Below are 15,553 nucleotides of genomic sequence, written 5' to 3'. Positions count from 1 at the left end.
AAGGGCTGGTGAAAGGCAACAACGTTTTTTTTTTCTTCTCGTGCCAACTGGGACTACGAAACAATTTGGACTACATCTAAATAATCTCATTGCTTATGACCAGTACTAACCACGTACACGTGTAGGTGAAAACGTCAATGCGCATTGAAATACTAGTGTGCCTGTGCGTGTTCATGATTTACGTTCCAGGACGTCTGAAAGCCATCGAGCCACGCTTCCCTTGTCACCCGCAGCAGCCGGGCACTTCGGTTAAATTGAACTCTCGCTAGAAGCCTCTTTCTGCTCACCGTGTAAACAGACTCTGCTGGTCCATAGGTTTTCACTCGAACTACCTCCCACTAAAGCCTTACCGTTCCGTTCCGTTTGCCGCAATACAGCCAGAGAAAAAAAAAATGCCTTTTAGGGTCATGATTACTGGCTGTCGTCACTTGCTGCTGTAAGTTGCTCTATTGTAAGTTGCTCTGCCTCCGTGATTGCACTACAAAAAAAAAAAAAAAAAATAGATAGAGGAACGCGGGAAAATGTTCGTTACGGACGCAGTGAATAAATTTGGCGAAGGTTGTGGGCGTATTGTAATGACACAGAAGTTGAGCAGCACACGTGTACCTTAAACGCACACGCAATATAGAAAACAGTTGTTTAATACCGCGAGTTTCTGCGGAGTAATCTTTGATTACGGTAGAGTGGAAGAGGGAGCTGAGTACGTGCTTCTGTACGGAGCAGATTTTCAGTCGGCTCCCCCTGCGGACGTATTTCAGCAGCAGAGGCAATCTCAGTGGAAAAGTGTCTCGTTCGATTCCTACTCTTTCGCTAAGTGGTTCCGCACTTTACTGAACTCTATTTACTGAAGTTTCTTTTTTTTTGTACGCGGTAGAGCTATATTTAGCAGAGCTTCACGGTCATCGTTGAAACGGTCTAAACCTTAGTTGAACGGCATGTATCGTAGTAAGTGCCTTCTTAGCACATCTTTGGTGCCATCCGCTTGCCGACTTTGAGGACACTGGATACGCGATTGAAAAAATGAGGCCTTCTATTGCTACATAAAGTGAAATTTCGCGTTCATTTTAAAAGAGGAGTCCGAAAACTGGATCCCGAATGCAGTTCTTCATTACAGTAGGGGTAGTTAAAGAAAGCAAAATAATTAAAGAAGCATGGCTGTCTCGTCTACCGGGCCTAATATTTATATTCTCTTTTCAATGTGTATAGCATAAAAGGTAGACAAACAAGAGAAGCAGAAAGCAGTTTTTTTTTCACTCTCTAAGCACATAAATCTGGAGCATTTCCACAGCAAAAAAGAATGACTCAAGAGTTTGGACGCCCCCGCTTGATGTCCAGCACACGCACTGGCCACTTCTTCCCACCCACTCTGACAATCTTCTCAACAGAACTTCATCCTCTCCCCCTTTCCATTTTCCCTGCGCGTTGACTTTTTTGTCTGGTTAATCTCTCACATTTCCTTTTAAAATTTTTCTCAGCTACGATGAATCGTTTCATTACACTTTTTATGATATGTTTAAAAAGTGACGTTGGTGCTTCGTGGAGGCACAACTTACTTATATTTTTCGGGGGGAGGGGAGTGTGCTATAAAGAAAAAAAATTTTACGATGAATTAAGCCTTACAGCCGTACAAGCATAACCTCAGAAAGAGCTCTTATAAAGGTTTCATCAGTGTTATTTAGCTAAACTCGAGTTCAGGTTGGGAAATATCGGTGCCTGGCAGGACTCATGTGTCATATGACCAGAAAATGCAGCACGTGCACACTTTAATGCTGCTTGCGAGTTTCAAAGTAGATTTTCTCTATCAGAGTGCTGCGATTCCCAAACGCTTACTCCACTGACTGCACTTCTGTGTAGCTAAATGTTGAACAACCAAACGCATCTAATTTACCGACCTAAGTGTAGTACCTTAAAATTCTGATTTCAAGACTAATTGCAACGATCTTTTGTGTAGCATAAAAAGAAAGCTAGTTTCAGAGTGTGTAGAGATATCTGGAGCTAGGTTTTGCCGTGCAACCTATTAGTAGTAGACGTTCTTGATACCGAAACCGTCGGCAAACGACTGCAGTGTGTGGCATGGGGCCGGACGTCCCATTCACGAACGCTTATTAATTCCTTATCGGAGGAGCCATCAGTGTCGCACCACGTCTTGCGGGTGTGACGAAACTATAGCGACACATTAGACACATTTAGCCTCTCCGCTATTCCGGTAAACGGGACTGGTTTGGGCGGATTGCCGGATTTGCGGGGGCGTAAACGTGAGCGGCCAGAGCGGTGCAGCCGCCTGGTAGCGCAGTAACCCACTATATCCTGCTTCGCTACAGGTGCAAATTTTCGGCAGCGGCGTAATTGTGAACACGATTACGCCACTGTCGAAAATTTACACCAGCAGCTAAGCAGAATATAGTAATTAGCTTTGTGTTTGTGTGGTTGAGCTTTGCGCCACCAGCTGGCGCCACCAATCTGGCCGCTCATGTTTACGCCCCCGCTAAACTGGCAAACCGCCCGCGCTTGCCGGAATACCGGACAGGCTAAAGGTCTGTACTATCTGCGCCCGTCCAACCATCAACGCAACAATATGATGTGCGTGCTGCGTCAGCCTATTACACGACAGACAGTCCTCAGAAGGAAAGATCCTGGAAACCTTGGCTGCACAGCTCTAGTGTCCGCAATGGCACCACACAAAGCGCTCATGCTCTTCTTAAAAACAGCTGGGATAAACTAACACTTGTGACTGTGCGTACGTGAGCATTCACCTGTGGTTGCGTGCACACTGACTCTCCTTCTCACCTTATCTTTCTTTACCTCGCCTCCATGTGTAGGGTAGCCGACCGGGAGTGACCACTGTTAACCTCCCTCCCTGCCTGAGCTCTCTCTCTCTCTCTCTATCCATGATTTCAGGTGATCTTTCAAACCGTCTCAACATGACTCACTTTATCAAAGCCTCCCTCACCCTCTAAGAACGAAACCCCCAAACGAAGAAAAGAACAATTTTGGGCGCCAACTTTAAGCAAAAGTTAGCCACCACGAACATATTTGCAACCGTCTAGAATGACCTTTAAAGAAAGTGCTGAAGTCAACTACCAAAGTTAAAATCGACTACACTGCTCGTTACAATAAAGATTCGTTTTCTTTTTCGTTAGTGACTTGACGCGTTCCATTTTCCGTGAGGGTGAAATAATGCAGAAGCCGATGGCTATACGCCTGGAACAATCTTTGCTAGGAATAAAGATCGCAAACACTGTGTTGCCCGACTACGCTGGTCAGCCTGCTTTTTTCACCACCTCTCCGCTAATCTCATTTCCGACTTGGAGAAGCATTACCGAAGGAGCTCATTTGCATACGACTCCGATTTTAAGTGAGCACGAGCCGACTCATGGACGTTGTCAGCTAAACAGGATGTTCGGTGCAATTAGCAATTTGCCTGCCCGAAATATCCTCCAACCACCTTCAGCTTCTACCGTAGTGCATGGAACTAGTGAAGGCTACTGGAGAAGCAATTGAAGCTCAAAGGGTGGCGGTGACAGCAAAGAGAGTTTTCAGGAAATGCTGCGATAGTTTGAATAATGCTTCAAAGTAATTTTCGCCTTACTGCGATTGTCGCTTTCCAGATTTCTCTCGCTTCCTGATGATTGTTCAGGATTTGATAAATAGGGGCAAGCCACCGACAAATCATCCGCCTTTGTCGGATTTCACTGTGTAACTTATCGCTTCGGAAATGGGGACATCCCATTAAAAAATGGAGAATAGGCAAGTTAGAAGGAACAGCTTCCTGAAACGAAGAGGACTTACGGGTTTACGAAGTCGATATACTATGGAAAAAGTTGAGTCGTGATGCACCATACGTTTCTATTTTTCTTTCTTATTACTCCTTGGAAAGAACTCCTGAATTTTGTTATCGGAGATCCGTTAATATGAAGGATAGTCTATTTACTTATTTGCAAAGTCTTACCACCATTTCGCGGGCACTATAGCTTCGACGTGTATTGTGGTGCTTAAAGACGTCTTATGCCTTCGACGCGGAATTGCCGGAAGTCGAGAATAAAAGTAGCGTTGCGTGCTTTCTATCGTCCTTTTTTTTGTTTTTCGCTAACTTAGAGAAGACGAGATATTGCACTCACAAAACCCATCGCTGGCAATTCGAATCTTTTGCGGACTTCTTGGGGGCATGAAAATAGAAATTGCAATCGCAATATTTCATAAACGTATTTTTCTCTGCTTTTAATCCCGTATCTTCTCTCCCGGCTACCCACAGATATTGAGAAGGCAATCAATCAACCACCGCTGTTCGAGAACTTCGTTATATTGTGGTGGGCATGAATGTTTTCCACGTAGCTTACAACAATAGATAGTCTTGCTGCGTGCGGGAGCAAGCAATTCCTTAGTCAGCCGCGCGGCGCCTCGCAAAATTCAGAGGAGAGTCTTCTGTCTACGCTCGGCGAACAGTAATAAGCTACGCAGTAGAAGTACTCTACACTTGCCTGCTTCAAACAGGTCAACGCTGCAAAAATCTGATAAGTGGATCAGTGTTCCTGGACGATAGTCCTGCTAGTCTTCGGACATATCCATGGGCAGCCTTATACATCATTATTGCAGTCCGTTAACGTACTTGGTTCTTCGCACCTTCTTTAAGTTTATTCGCGCTTGTGGAAATCCGCCATCGTGTTCTCTCACAACAGCGTCCAGGAGTGAAGCGGCGAGCAAGCCGCGATGTGTTAATTTTGTGTGTGGCCATGGAATATTGGAACATTCATTAGCGGCCAAACAAACTCAGCACCAAGCGCTCCTCTTATCGCCGAGACGTGCGCGTCGAGCCACTCAAAAGCGAGAAACAAATCGCAGGCGTGGCAATCGTTCTGCAACCAAGTGCGACTGGGATGCGAGCAAACGATACTGTGGGAACTGGATGATTAACGAGCAGCGATTAACTTTCTTCACGGTTCACGCTGTACTATCCTGTACTACAAACTGCGCGTCAAAAACTGCATGCGTTTTTTTTTTTACTTTTTGTGTACGGTAAGGATCCGTGACAAACAGGGAAGTAGGTGGAAGGGGGAGGGGGGGGGGGGTAGAGAGAGAGATTGCAGAACGACGCGAGTAGCACGTATGGAATGAATGTGTGTCCGGTGACATCGTCTAACGTATGAGCTGTTACCAGTTTTCAGTTTGTTTAACCGGCGGTAGAATTATTCCAGTGAAAATTGTTCTCGAAATTTTAAGCAAATAGATAGTTTTATAAGTCTAACGGTTATAATTTTCTCCCGTGTATACGTTTTTTCTTTTACCGCATATTTTGTGTTTTCTTTTTTTTTTTTTTTTGTAGAAGTAACACGTTCTGGCAACAACTTATCTCGTTCATAAACACAGGTACCCTTATGAACTTTTCTCTAGAGGAAGAAACGTGTAGATTGCCTAACATACGAGAGAAGCATGCATGCGATCGTTGCCCAATAGTCTCAGATTTTTTTTTTTCAGGGTGGACAGATGAGCATGGTTCTCTGGAATGGCACTGGTTCGGGCTAGTTGGTTACAATTCATGCCAGCCTGTCTGTGGCACTTCATCCCTGTTTACAAACTTTATACCACAGTGTGCTATTCCATCTGTCAGCCCCTTTCTTGTTTTTGGAATTCATGACCAATGTAATTTGCGCACCGCTTGAAACAAGGTTTGGGGAACGACAGACACAAGCGAAAACTTTCAACTGGTTTGAATGATAGGAAGTTGAGTGGTTTTTATTTATACATAAACGTCATAAAAGACATCCTGAAACATGTATGTGCAATCAACAAAACAAACTAGCACACATGCATTTGCAAGGTAAATTCTAAATAATGAGTATCACACCCAAGGCATAAAATTCTGGGACTCAGTCTTTCACCGGGACATCCTACAGAGGACTATGAAAAAGTAGTTGGCACTCGAGGCGATACTACGGAAATGCGTCGTGTTGAAATTATGCTACTTAGCCTGCACAGTTCGTAAAAAAACGTGTAGGTGTGTTAGGCATGCTGCTGACATTGTACGCTCAGTACGTGAGAATTTCGTAGAAAAGTTTTGTGCAGTAACCGACACGTGTACAGTGCGTCGCCTGGACCACTCGAATGGATAGCAGTGTTCGATCACTTGGTTGTAGGGGAAACATTACAATCTATTTGTGTCGGCAAATATAAGCTGACTCGTAACTATTTTATTTGTCTCGTCAAAAACCGGCAATAAAGAAGAAAAGCGGGGGTAACCTCAAGCCTGCTTCACGTGCAAGGAATTTTTCTCCCCTCCCCTCTCCCCCCCCAAAAAAAATGCCGTGGCGGCCGTTTAGGGAGCGAACCTCCTCGCCCAGAACGTGCTTTTCAAGCGGCGCATGCCACTGCAATTGAGGTCGAAATATTTGGAAAAAAAAATGCCAAAGAAATCTTGAGGATTGTCCACTGATACGTAAGCATTCTTCGGCTCGGCTGCTATTTCGCTCTTGCTTTCTTGTTCAGCTAGCTTGTGCATGTACGCCCATCGCTTTTACGGAGCGAAAGAATGCTTACGCATCGGAAGACGATTCTCAGAATTTTTGTAGCATTTTTGTTGCTTACGTCTATCTTGCTTAGACTATATGAAAACGTTCTTTAGAACAATGCGATTCCATACAATCACGGTATTACAGTCGTCTTTTGCTGCGTTCAGCGCAATGTTTTCTTCGGAATCAGACAACTTGCATTTCTTCTCCGGAGGCTGGGAACCTGCTCCTCCTTCGATTTGAATCTCCCGTTGTTCCTGCGTCGTATGAAGTTGGCCTTGAAGTACTTGTCACAGGCCACGTTGCGTTGCTCCTCTTCCTGCGCTTCCCTTCTTTTGGCTCCTATTCTGCAACTCTATCGGTCAACCGGTTATCCTATCCATCCTATGCATTACATGGCCTTGCAAGCCCCATTTTCTTAATATCAATTAGAATAGCGGCTATCTCCATTTGCTCTCTGATCCACACCGCTCACTTCCTGTCTCTTAACGCTACGCCTAACATTCTTCGTTCCATCGCTCTTTGCGCAGTTCTTAACTTGCTCTCGTGATCCTTTGTCAACCTCTAAGTTTCTGCCACATATGGTAGCACCGGTAGAATGCATTGATTGTACACATTTCTCTTCAATGATAGTTGTAAGGTGCCAGCCAGGACATGGCCATGCCTGCCGTATGCACTACAACCCATGTTTATTCTTCTATAAATTTCCTTCTCCCGATCAGGGTCACCTGTGAGTAATTGCTAGATAAGCGTACTCCTTTAAAGTTTCTAGAGGCTTACTGGTGATCCTAAGCTCTCGTTCCCTTGCTAGGCTATTGATCATTATCTTTGTCTTCTGCATGTTAATATTCAGCCCCACTCTAACACTCTCTCCGTTAAGCTCCTCCATAATTTGTTGTAATTCGTCCCCAGTGTTTCCTAACAGGACAATGTCATCTGCAAACCGAAAGTTGCTGAGATGTTCGCCGTTGATACTCACTCCTAAGCTTTCCCAGTTTAATAGATTGAATACTCCTTCATGCATGCAGTGAATATAGCACTGGAGAGATTGTGTCTCCCTGCCTTACCCATTTCTTGATAGGTAACGTTCTACATTTCTTGTGGAGAACCACGGTAGCTGCGGAATTATTGTAGATATTTCCCAAGATATTGACATATCCCTCCTGTTATCCTTGATTACAAAAGCCCTTCTGCACTTTTTGAAGGCTGCTGGACTGTACGAGGGCTTGTGACAGTGAACATTCCTCTGCCACTGACTCTGTGAATGATTGACACTTTTTTCTTCTCTATTCTTCTTATATATTCCTCCCCTTTCCCCCTCCGGAAGTGTAGGGTGGCCAACCGGGCATGTCTCTGGTTAACCTCCCTGCCACTTCCTTTCCGTTTACCTTTTTCTCTAACGCTTGTATAAGGCTGCACAAATCCTTGCATAGTCTTTAACACAGGCTGGTGTTTCTTTTTTTTCTTTTTTTTTTATCGGAGCTGTTTTCTCTTACCTTATCACGCACTTTGAATCGCATAGCAAGACATCAGGGTAGCTTAGTCGACTGACATCATGCGTGTTGGCAAATATCTCTTCGCACTAGCAGACGAGCGCCAACCCCTGTCAAGGATGCCGCGCCATATATTTAAACTTGCTAAACCCTCTACCTTCGCTGGGCCAAACGCTCTCTTTTCTCTCTTATTCCTTGCGTGGCCCTCAGACGATAATGGCGACGCCGTTCAGGGGGCCAGATGCCACGCACTATCTATAGGAGACGTTGCGCGGATGCGGCCCACACGCCATCAAGGTAACGCAAGCAGTTCGTACGCCCCGAGCACCGACTTTAGACGAGCGGAGAGACGGCACGTGCACATTGCGGTGACAATGTAACAACCAGTTTATCGCGTTCGCGCTTTCGTCACTCCGAACACGGCCATCAAATGACCGTCTTCCCGCAAAAAAAAAAAAAAAATGCGGTGCCCCAAGGCTTTTTTGTTATCTATAGGGCGATTTAGCATCTTAAAGCGCATTGCGTGGAGTTCCGCAATAATGTTCGTTAGATACGCAAGAGGGGCCGTGTTTGATCGTCGCACTTCTTCGGTAAAGAACCGACGCGGCCCACACGGATAACTGCACAAGCTGTACAAGCTTCGATAGCTGTACAAGGTGTACCAGCTAACTTGAGCCAAACTTTGAAAATATGCTAATGCCACGTAGCTGGCCAGAACCAAGGCAATGTTTGCCGCCGCTTGGAGATACTCGAATGATTTTTTTTTTCCTTCCGCCTAATTAGATTATTAGTCTCAATTAGTTAATCGACTTCTCAAATATTGTAATCAGATGAAGAGTGTCAATGAGAAAATTGTAGAGCGACACGAAAAACTCCCGATACAGCTTTCTGTTGCTCAATACGTGCTACATAAAAGTCTGTTTCCGAGCGCGAAAGAATCCCGCATGTGTACGCAAAATTGCCGCGCGACCTGCCGCTCCAGTCACTTTTCGTGCTTCTTTCATGCTCGAAAGAAGACTTTTATGTAGCACGCATTGACTAACAGAAAGCTGTATCGGGAGTTGTGTAGCTTACCCATGCTAGGTAAGGGGTTTGGGGAATAAGAGAGATAGGATAGGACGAGGAAGGAGGGTGGTGGTATGGTGAATATGACGAAGGCTGCGCAGCTTACTGATTCTATGCAATGCGTACGTGTACGCTTCACAGCACTGTACAGTCACCTTACCGGGCAGAGGCAGAAGTTAGTGCAGTGTAGCTAGAAGACTGTCTAGTGCGTTCATAATTTTTGCCGCTGTTAGCGCCACTGGCGTATTTAAACCGGACAGTAGCAGCCGCAGGTCGTCGATTATTTGTCGCAGCATGGCTTTAGTGACAGAGTCCGATGGTGATATCTGAGCGCACTGTCCTTGCTCGCGCTGACATCCTAAGGCCCGTGTGCGTGGCGGTAAGCGTGGCCATACATTCGATTCTGGGCTTGCGCGGCTGGCTTGAAGCAATGGCTTGGATAGATCTATCGATGCCGATCCAACTACCTTCTGCTGGGCCTGCGGAATTGGAGCCAGGGAGCTCTCGTCTGGACCTACAGCTTGTCCACGCCGACGACGCGTTCGTCTCCTCCGGTGTTGCACTGACACTACCGCCTCCTTGTGGGACATAGTTGTCTTGCTCATTTGGTTCAGTTTTTTTTTCTCCTTTTTATGTTTCAGACAATCCTTCGAATTGGCCTCGTGGAGTCCATTGCAATTCGAGCATTTCATTTCTTTTATACTGTGCATGAAGATACGTTATGGTTACCGGCACAGCGGAGGCATGCCGTCTAGCCGGTGCAGACAACGCTGACATGGCCTAGCTTTAGGCAGTTGTGACATTGCGGCGGTCGGGGCACATAAGGACGCACCGGGTGTCTCACGTAGCCCAACTTGACATGATCAGGTAGCGTGTCTCCCTCGAAAAGAAGCTTAACGCTCGTCGAGCGACCGAAGCGGTGAAAATTGATGACCTTCACTGTTGAAGACAGAAGCCTTTCTAGCTTTTCGTCACCGATGTCAATCACGACATCGGAAATAACACCTCCCTAGTGCGGCCACTGTGGATGACAAACGACCGGACTTCTATGTGTCCTAGTATGCGCACGGTTTTCAACTTTTCTAGGGTGGCCTGCGTCGCGACTTCCACTGTGACTACGTTTTTCTTGGTGCTGAAGTGCACTTCGTTAATTCTTTTCGGAGCCACATTACCGAGGTGGGCGTTAAGAATCTGTCTGTGTGCAGAATTTAAACTCTTAGAGGCGTCGAGAGGCACAAAAGCAATCCTGTAAGTCGGAGTAGTCTTTGTTGGGGCCCCGCTCACTCACATCTTTGGTTGTCTTGCGGCATTTTCTCTTCAGTCGCCTGCCCTCCACGACGGTGTAGTCGTTGTCAGAGTCCATTGGCTCACTGTCGGAGAAACAGGAACCGGACATCTCCATGTCTACGTTGCAAGCCTTACAATATATTCCTGCGAGAGGCAGTGCGAAGAGGCATGCTCGATGCAAGTGATGGCGTGCCGCCTGTCCTCGCCTCGGACGGCTTCTCGTCCAAGAGGCACAATTAAGCCTCCACTATGACAAAACTATCGCAGCACGGCAAGAAGCGACGCTTGCTCAGATCACCAGCGCAAACGGCACAGAATCATTTTTTTCCCGGATATAGGGCCGCTTAACGTACAGTGAGGGATCCAAAGGCAGAAGGCTTATTTTCTATACAACTTCTATCCATCTTCTTCTTGCAGCTATCTTCTCGTAGTACGCTGCAAATGTTGCTGCTGTTACCGGATGTGTTGAAAATGGCCGGAAAATCTGAGGTTAGCATATTGACGTCATTAGCTATCGTTCTAGCTCATTGTGTTCATTCGCAAGACGTAGCCTCCAATCGATTCCTTTCCTTTTAATCTTCTATACGCCCTATAATAAGGGTGTATAGAAGTATATAAACTTGTGCGCCTTTGTGCTACCAGCTTACCACGTACTGCATACTGTGAATTGGTCGCGAGAGCAAGCCGTCCGCTCCGGTCGCTGTTCGCAGAAATGCGCCAGCCTGCTGATTGGTCGATAAGCAGATTCAGATACGCGACGGCTTCCCCTTTATAATTGTGTTATATTCTTGTGACACATAAATAAGAAGGCTTAATGTCACAGCAATTCACATGACACGTGTATTTATCTTTCTTCCACACCTGGCGCGGGGTTCCTTGGTGGCGAATGCGAGCTGCAGGATAATTGTTTCTCTATAGCCTCCGTAGCATTGCCTGCTCTGTATTAAAGAGAGCATCGTAAAACGTAGCCTCCAATCGATTCCTTTCCTTTTAATTTTCCGCTACATCTAATATTGATGCAAAAATCCTAATGTTCTCGTGCACCGCATTGCGGGCCCTCTAACCACCACGTAGCAGGACACGGAAATCAGCTTTCTACCTTTGGATCCCTGACTGTACGCTAAGCGGTTCTCTATCCGGAAAAAAGAAAAGAAATGAGATTCTGTGCCGTTTGCGCTGCTGCCCTGCAGGCCTCCGCTAAGCTGACGCGTAACGGATGGTGTTGTAATGGGGAACATAAGTGGTTGCGAAAATCTGCGCACGCTATGTGCGTGGTCCGTAATCCGCGGCTTGAGCCTGTGATCTTCAAGGGAGCGAAGCAGCTTAAGGAGCGTCGAATGCCGGAAAGCGCTCTTAACCGCAGCCTCATCTCCTAATTCCATCCTTATCTGAACTTGCGTGCTCTCTTTTGTTTTCCGACCTGCCTACTTTTTTTTTTTTGCGCACTCCGAAAGAGGCACGTTCACACTCGATGCGACACTATCGATAAAAATCGTGCAATTTCTCTCTCTCTTTCTCTCTCTCTCTCTTTTCTTTTTTTTTTTAGACACGCCAAGCTTGCTTTCTATGAAAGTATCAAGACTACAAGGAGGCTTGCGAATCCTGTGATATCTACTCTTGTTATTGCAGTGTGAAGTCTTTTATTTCGAATCGCATCTTTCCCAGCTGACTGTGCTTGGGTGCAATATTCACTTTTGATTGTTTCTTTATGAAGTTCATACAAAATTAGCACAATGATAAGGCTTTGTTGACAATAAATTTCATAAACACTTTGCTGCTTCCGTTGCGGGCTCTATGTGAGATTTTTTTTTATAATCTGCGATAATAGAGCGTACACGCTGTAATAAGTAACCCTTACGGTGATCGAACAAAAATATGTATACCACCATCGAGTGACTGCAATGTACGAAGAGGTAGCGTTTTGTTTTCATTTTTGTCACGCTGGCGTTTGAGCGTATTTTCGCGTATTGCATCTTGACGTTCACATAACATACCATATATCTTTTTTTCCCTCTCTGATCAGAAAAGGCGGATCTTCATCCTCTGCTTCCTTTTCTTTCTTTCTTCATCAGCATTTTCTTTTTTTTCCAGTAACTTTCATCACCCACCACCTTAGCTTATCTGGATGTGAAATCGAGTGTGAGACATTCTGTACACGTGGTTTCAACCTCTCCATGCGATCCCCCGAATAAATGTAGTCGAAAGAACCTTTGTTTTCAGAGTTATCCTTTCTGTACAGGCGGACGCTACGAAACACGTGATCACGTATGAGTTACATTTTTTTTTCAAGGTTACTACACACTTTAGGCCAGGAAAGGAGAGACTGCGAAGTAATTTACGTCAGGGAACCAAACAGCGTATCACGCCGTTTGCGGAGATATTCGACAGGAACTCCTCACGATGTGTCTTCCTTATCTTTCAAGCGCACTAACGTCGTTGAAGATTGATGTCTCTTATCGTCAGCGAGCAAATCGTCCCGCTGTATAGCAGTAAATCAAAATTCCATCGCCAAGGAAACCAAAACCACCGAAAGAAAGGGAGAATGAGAGAGTCACAAGTAAGAAAAATGCGGGGAACTAAACCAAACCCACTCAGGTTTGCTATACGGCACTGGTGTAAGAAGAATAAATGGACGAAACCAGAGAAAGAAGGTGAGAGGAAATGGCTGCGCCGTATGTCGTGTCGGGAAGCAAGATACATAAGGTGTTCAATTTTTTTTTTTTATTCAGTACCGCAGGTGTCGAATATAGTCTTGTCATCCATTCCAATGTGGGATGAATGTATGTTATTTTAAATGCCAACCCGATGCAGAAGGTCATATATTTCCTCAAAAAAACCTTTCAGCCAACGAGTGATCGGCCACCGATATTCGAAAAGGCCTGAGGAGTGAAATGGCAACACTGAGTACGTAGCGTCATCAGCAGAGAGGAAGTTCTCGGTGTTTTTCTTTTTTTTTTCAGTTCAATGCTTGTGTTGAAGTTGCGAAAGTATAACGTCCCATAATAAATGTGTGTCGAGTATTCACAATGCCGTCGGAAGAAAAAGAATGATTTCCTTCAAGTACGCCAATATTGACCTCCACGTGGCGTTCGAACAGCTCCATTATTTCCGTCTCACCTCAACGCCTCTCAAGTGCAAATGATCCGACTCAATAGGCTTCTTTTCACAGATCGAAGCCGATTATGTACTGTGTTCGACAGAAAGCGAAAAAGAAAATCGCTGGAATCAAGTAAAAAAAAAAGAACGCAGGTTATTCTGGGGCAGGTTATTCCAAATCTCGGAGCACAAAGTCGAATACAAGATTTCGGATTGTTTTTTCAAAGCTTTCCCGCCTACGCGCGGCAGCAAAATTTAGACTACAAAAGTTGAAATCTGGGCACATTAAAGCACACTTCCACAAAGTAATTCCATTCGCGTTCGCGTGCTCCGACAACGTGTTTTCTTTTCATAGATGTGCGTGCGTGCGTGAAACGAGAAGGCAGCAGGAACTTCTTAAACCGCGCACAAAGTTGACGTCTACGAGCACATTACTTTTCTTATCGTTTGTCCTCAAAAGAACATGCATCAGTCGCCACCCATTGTGCTCACCCGACTATGCAAATGAGAGTAAGAGAAAGGCGAAGTGGATGACGCACCACAGACGTGAGAACCATGGGGAAAGGAATTGCAAAAAAAAAAAAAAAAAAAAAAAAAACAGTTAGAGCCATTTCTACTCGATTACGAGCTGGCACACTCGGGTGTGTGCGCTCTGCGAAAGACCGCACAGCGACATCTGTCGCATACAGGCCGCCAAAGTTTTCAAAGTTTTTGCCGTTCAGACGAGCTCGACTGTCGGACGTCTCAACAAGAGCTGAAGAAGCCAGGCTAGGCCTCGTACGAAACACTACGAACGCAGCTAAGACACAAAGGCCGCCTCCGAGATAACGAGTCGGAGGGTGCCTCGTTATCTTGAAGGACCTTTGTTGCTCTTACAGTTATTTCAGGCAACAATCCTTTGGTGCCTCCTTCCCACAATGGCATCGTCGCTTCGCCGTTTCTTCTCGCTTCTGCTCGCATCTGCAGCCGCGCACTTTCCATTTTCAAAGGAACGTTAAGAGACGGCCGCGAAAAATCGTGGCTCTACGAAACCGGCGCAAGGATTCCACTTCTCAAGTGAACCAAGTTGCTCATAACTTATGCTACTTTTCTTCCCTCTCCCTGAGAATAATTCGTCGTTATGGCGGCCTTTAGTTAAAAGTAATGGCATGATATAGTTAAGCCTGGAGCAGGCCGTGTCAGCTCACTTCTGCGCGAAAAAGCGTGGCCACATTGCGGGCTTTAATGCACTACGTTGTGCCATTTCAAGCAAGAAACTAGAAGAGTCGGGCAATAATTTCAATGTACGATAAGTCCAAATGCCTAACTAAATAATTAGCGAATCTAAAGCGTTGCCACTAAGCATGCCATAAACATACACGCCATCAAGTCATTTGTGGCCGCACATTCCATCGAACGAAGTGTGCCGAAAAAAACAATTACCGGCTTCTTGCCTTAAGTATCTCTCGAATTAACGTTTGATAACTGCTTTTCTTTTGCTTAGCCTACTTGAGCTACTGTAGTGAAAGCAATGCGATGAACAGTCTTTGCAACAAGAGACCTGTGAAAGGTTGTTGGAAGCCCCGAGCGGTTCGTTATATAGGGTTGTGTCTGCTCCCTTTAACACAATCTTTCTAGGGCGTGTGTAGCGTGTGTAGCGTGTGCAGCTCACGCCGTCCGTCAACTTGGCACGTGCACAGGGACGAAGACAGTCCACGAATGTGATCTCAAGTTACGAACTCAACAACCGGAAAGCAATGAATGATTGCTAGTGCACAATAAATTTCATAAGTGGCTATGGATATATCGGCATTAAACGGGCATGTAACTTTATTCCCACCTTATGCCACGGGGCAATCATCCCAGGCGATGAAAAAGGCCAATGAACTCTAAGCGTAATCACTCTATAGAGCACATCTTGCAATTTGAAAAAGTGCAATGGTTTAAGAGTCCACTTATAGTGTCTCTGTGCATCATCCCACGTGCCCTCAGTGCTCACTTTGTCCCTGTTTCCCTCTTTCTATACCCCCTTTTCCTTACCACCAGTTTAGGGTAGCGAACCGGGCGCTCGTCTGGTTGACCTCCCTGCCTTTCCTCTCCCTGCTCTCTCTCTCTCTCTCTCTCTCTCTC

At 45.6% G+C, this 15,553-nt stretch overlaps 1 protein-coding gene across 1 annotated transcript in view; it reads left to right on the top strand.

Moving 5' to 3' along the window:
- Positions 1 to 15,553, top strand: part of LOC126518048 (QRFP-like peptide receptor) — a 104,121-nt gene that overhangs the window by 73,303 nt on the left and 15,265 nt on the right. The gene's annotated exons all lie outside the window — the stretch shown is intronic.

The sequence above is a fragment of the Dermacentor andersoni genome, chromosome 11 (genome assembly GCF_023375885.2).
Source record: "Dermacentor andersoni chromosome 11, qqDerAnde1_hic_scaffold, whole genome shotgun sequence".
NCBI lineage: Eukaryota > Metazoa > Arthropoda > Arachnida > Ixodida > Ixodidae > Dermacentor > Dermacentor andersoni.
Note: the sequence above shows the minus strand (reverse complement) of the source record. Positions and strands in the feature narration are given on the sequence as shown.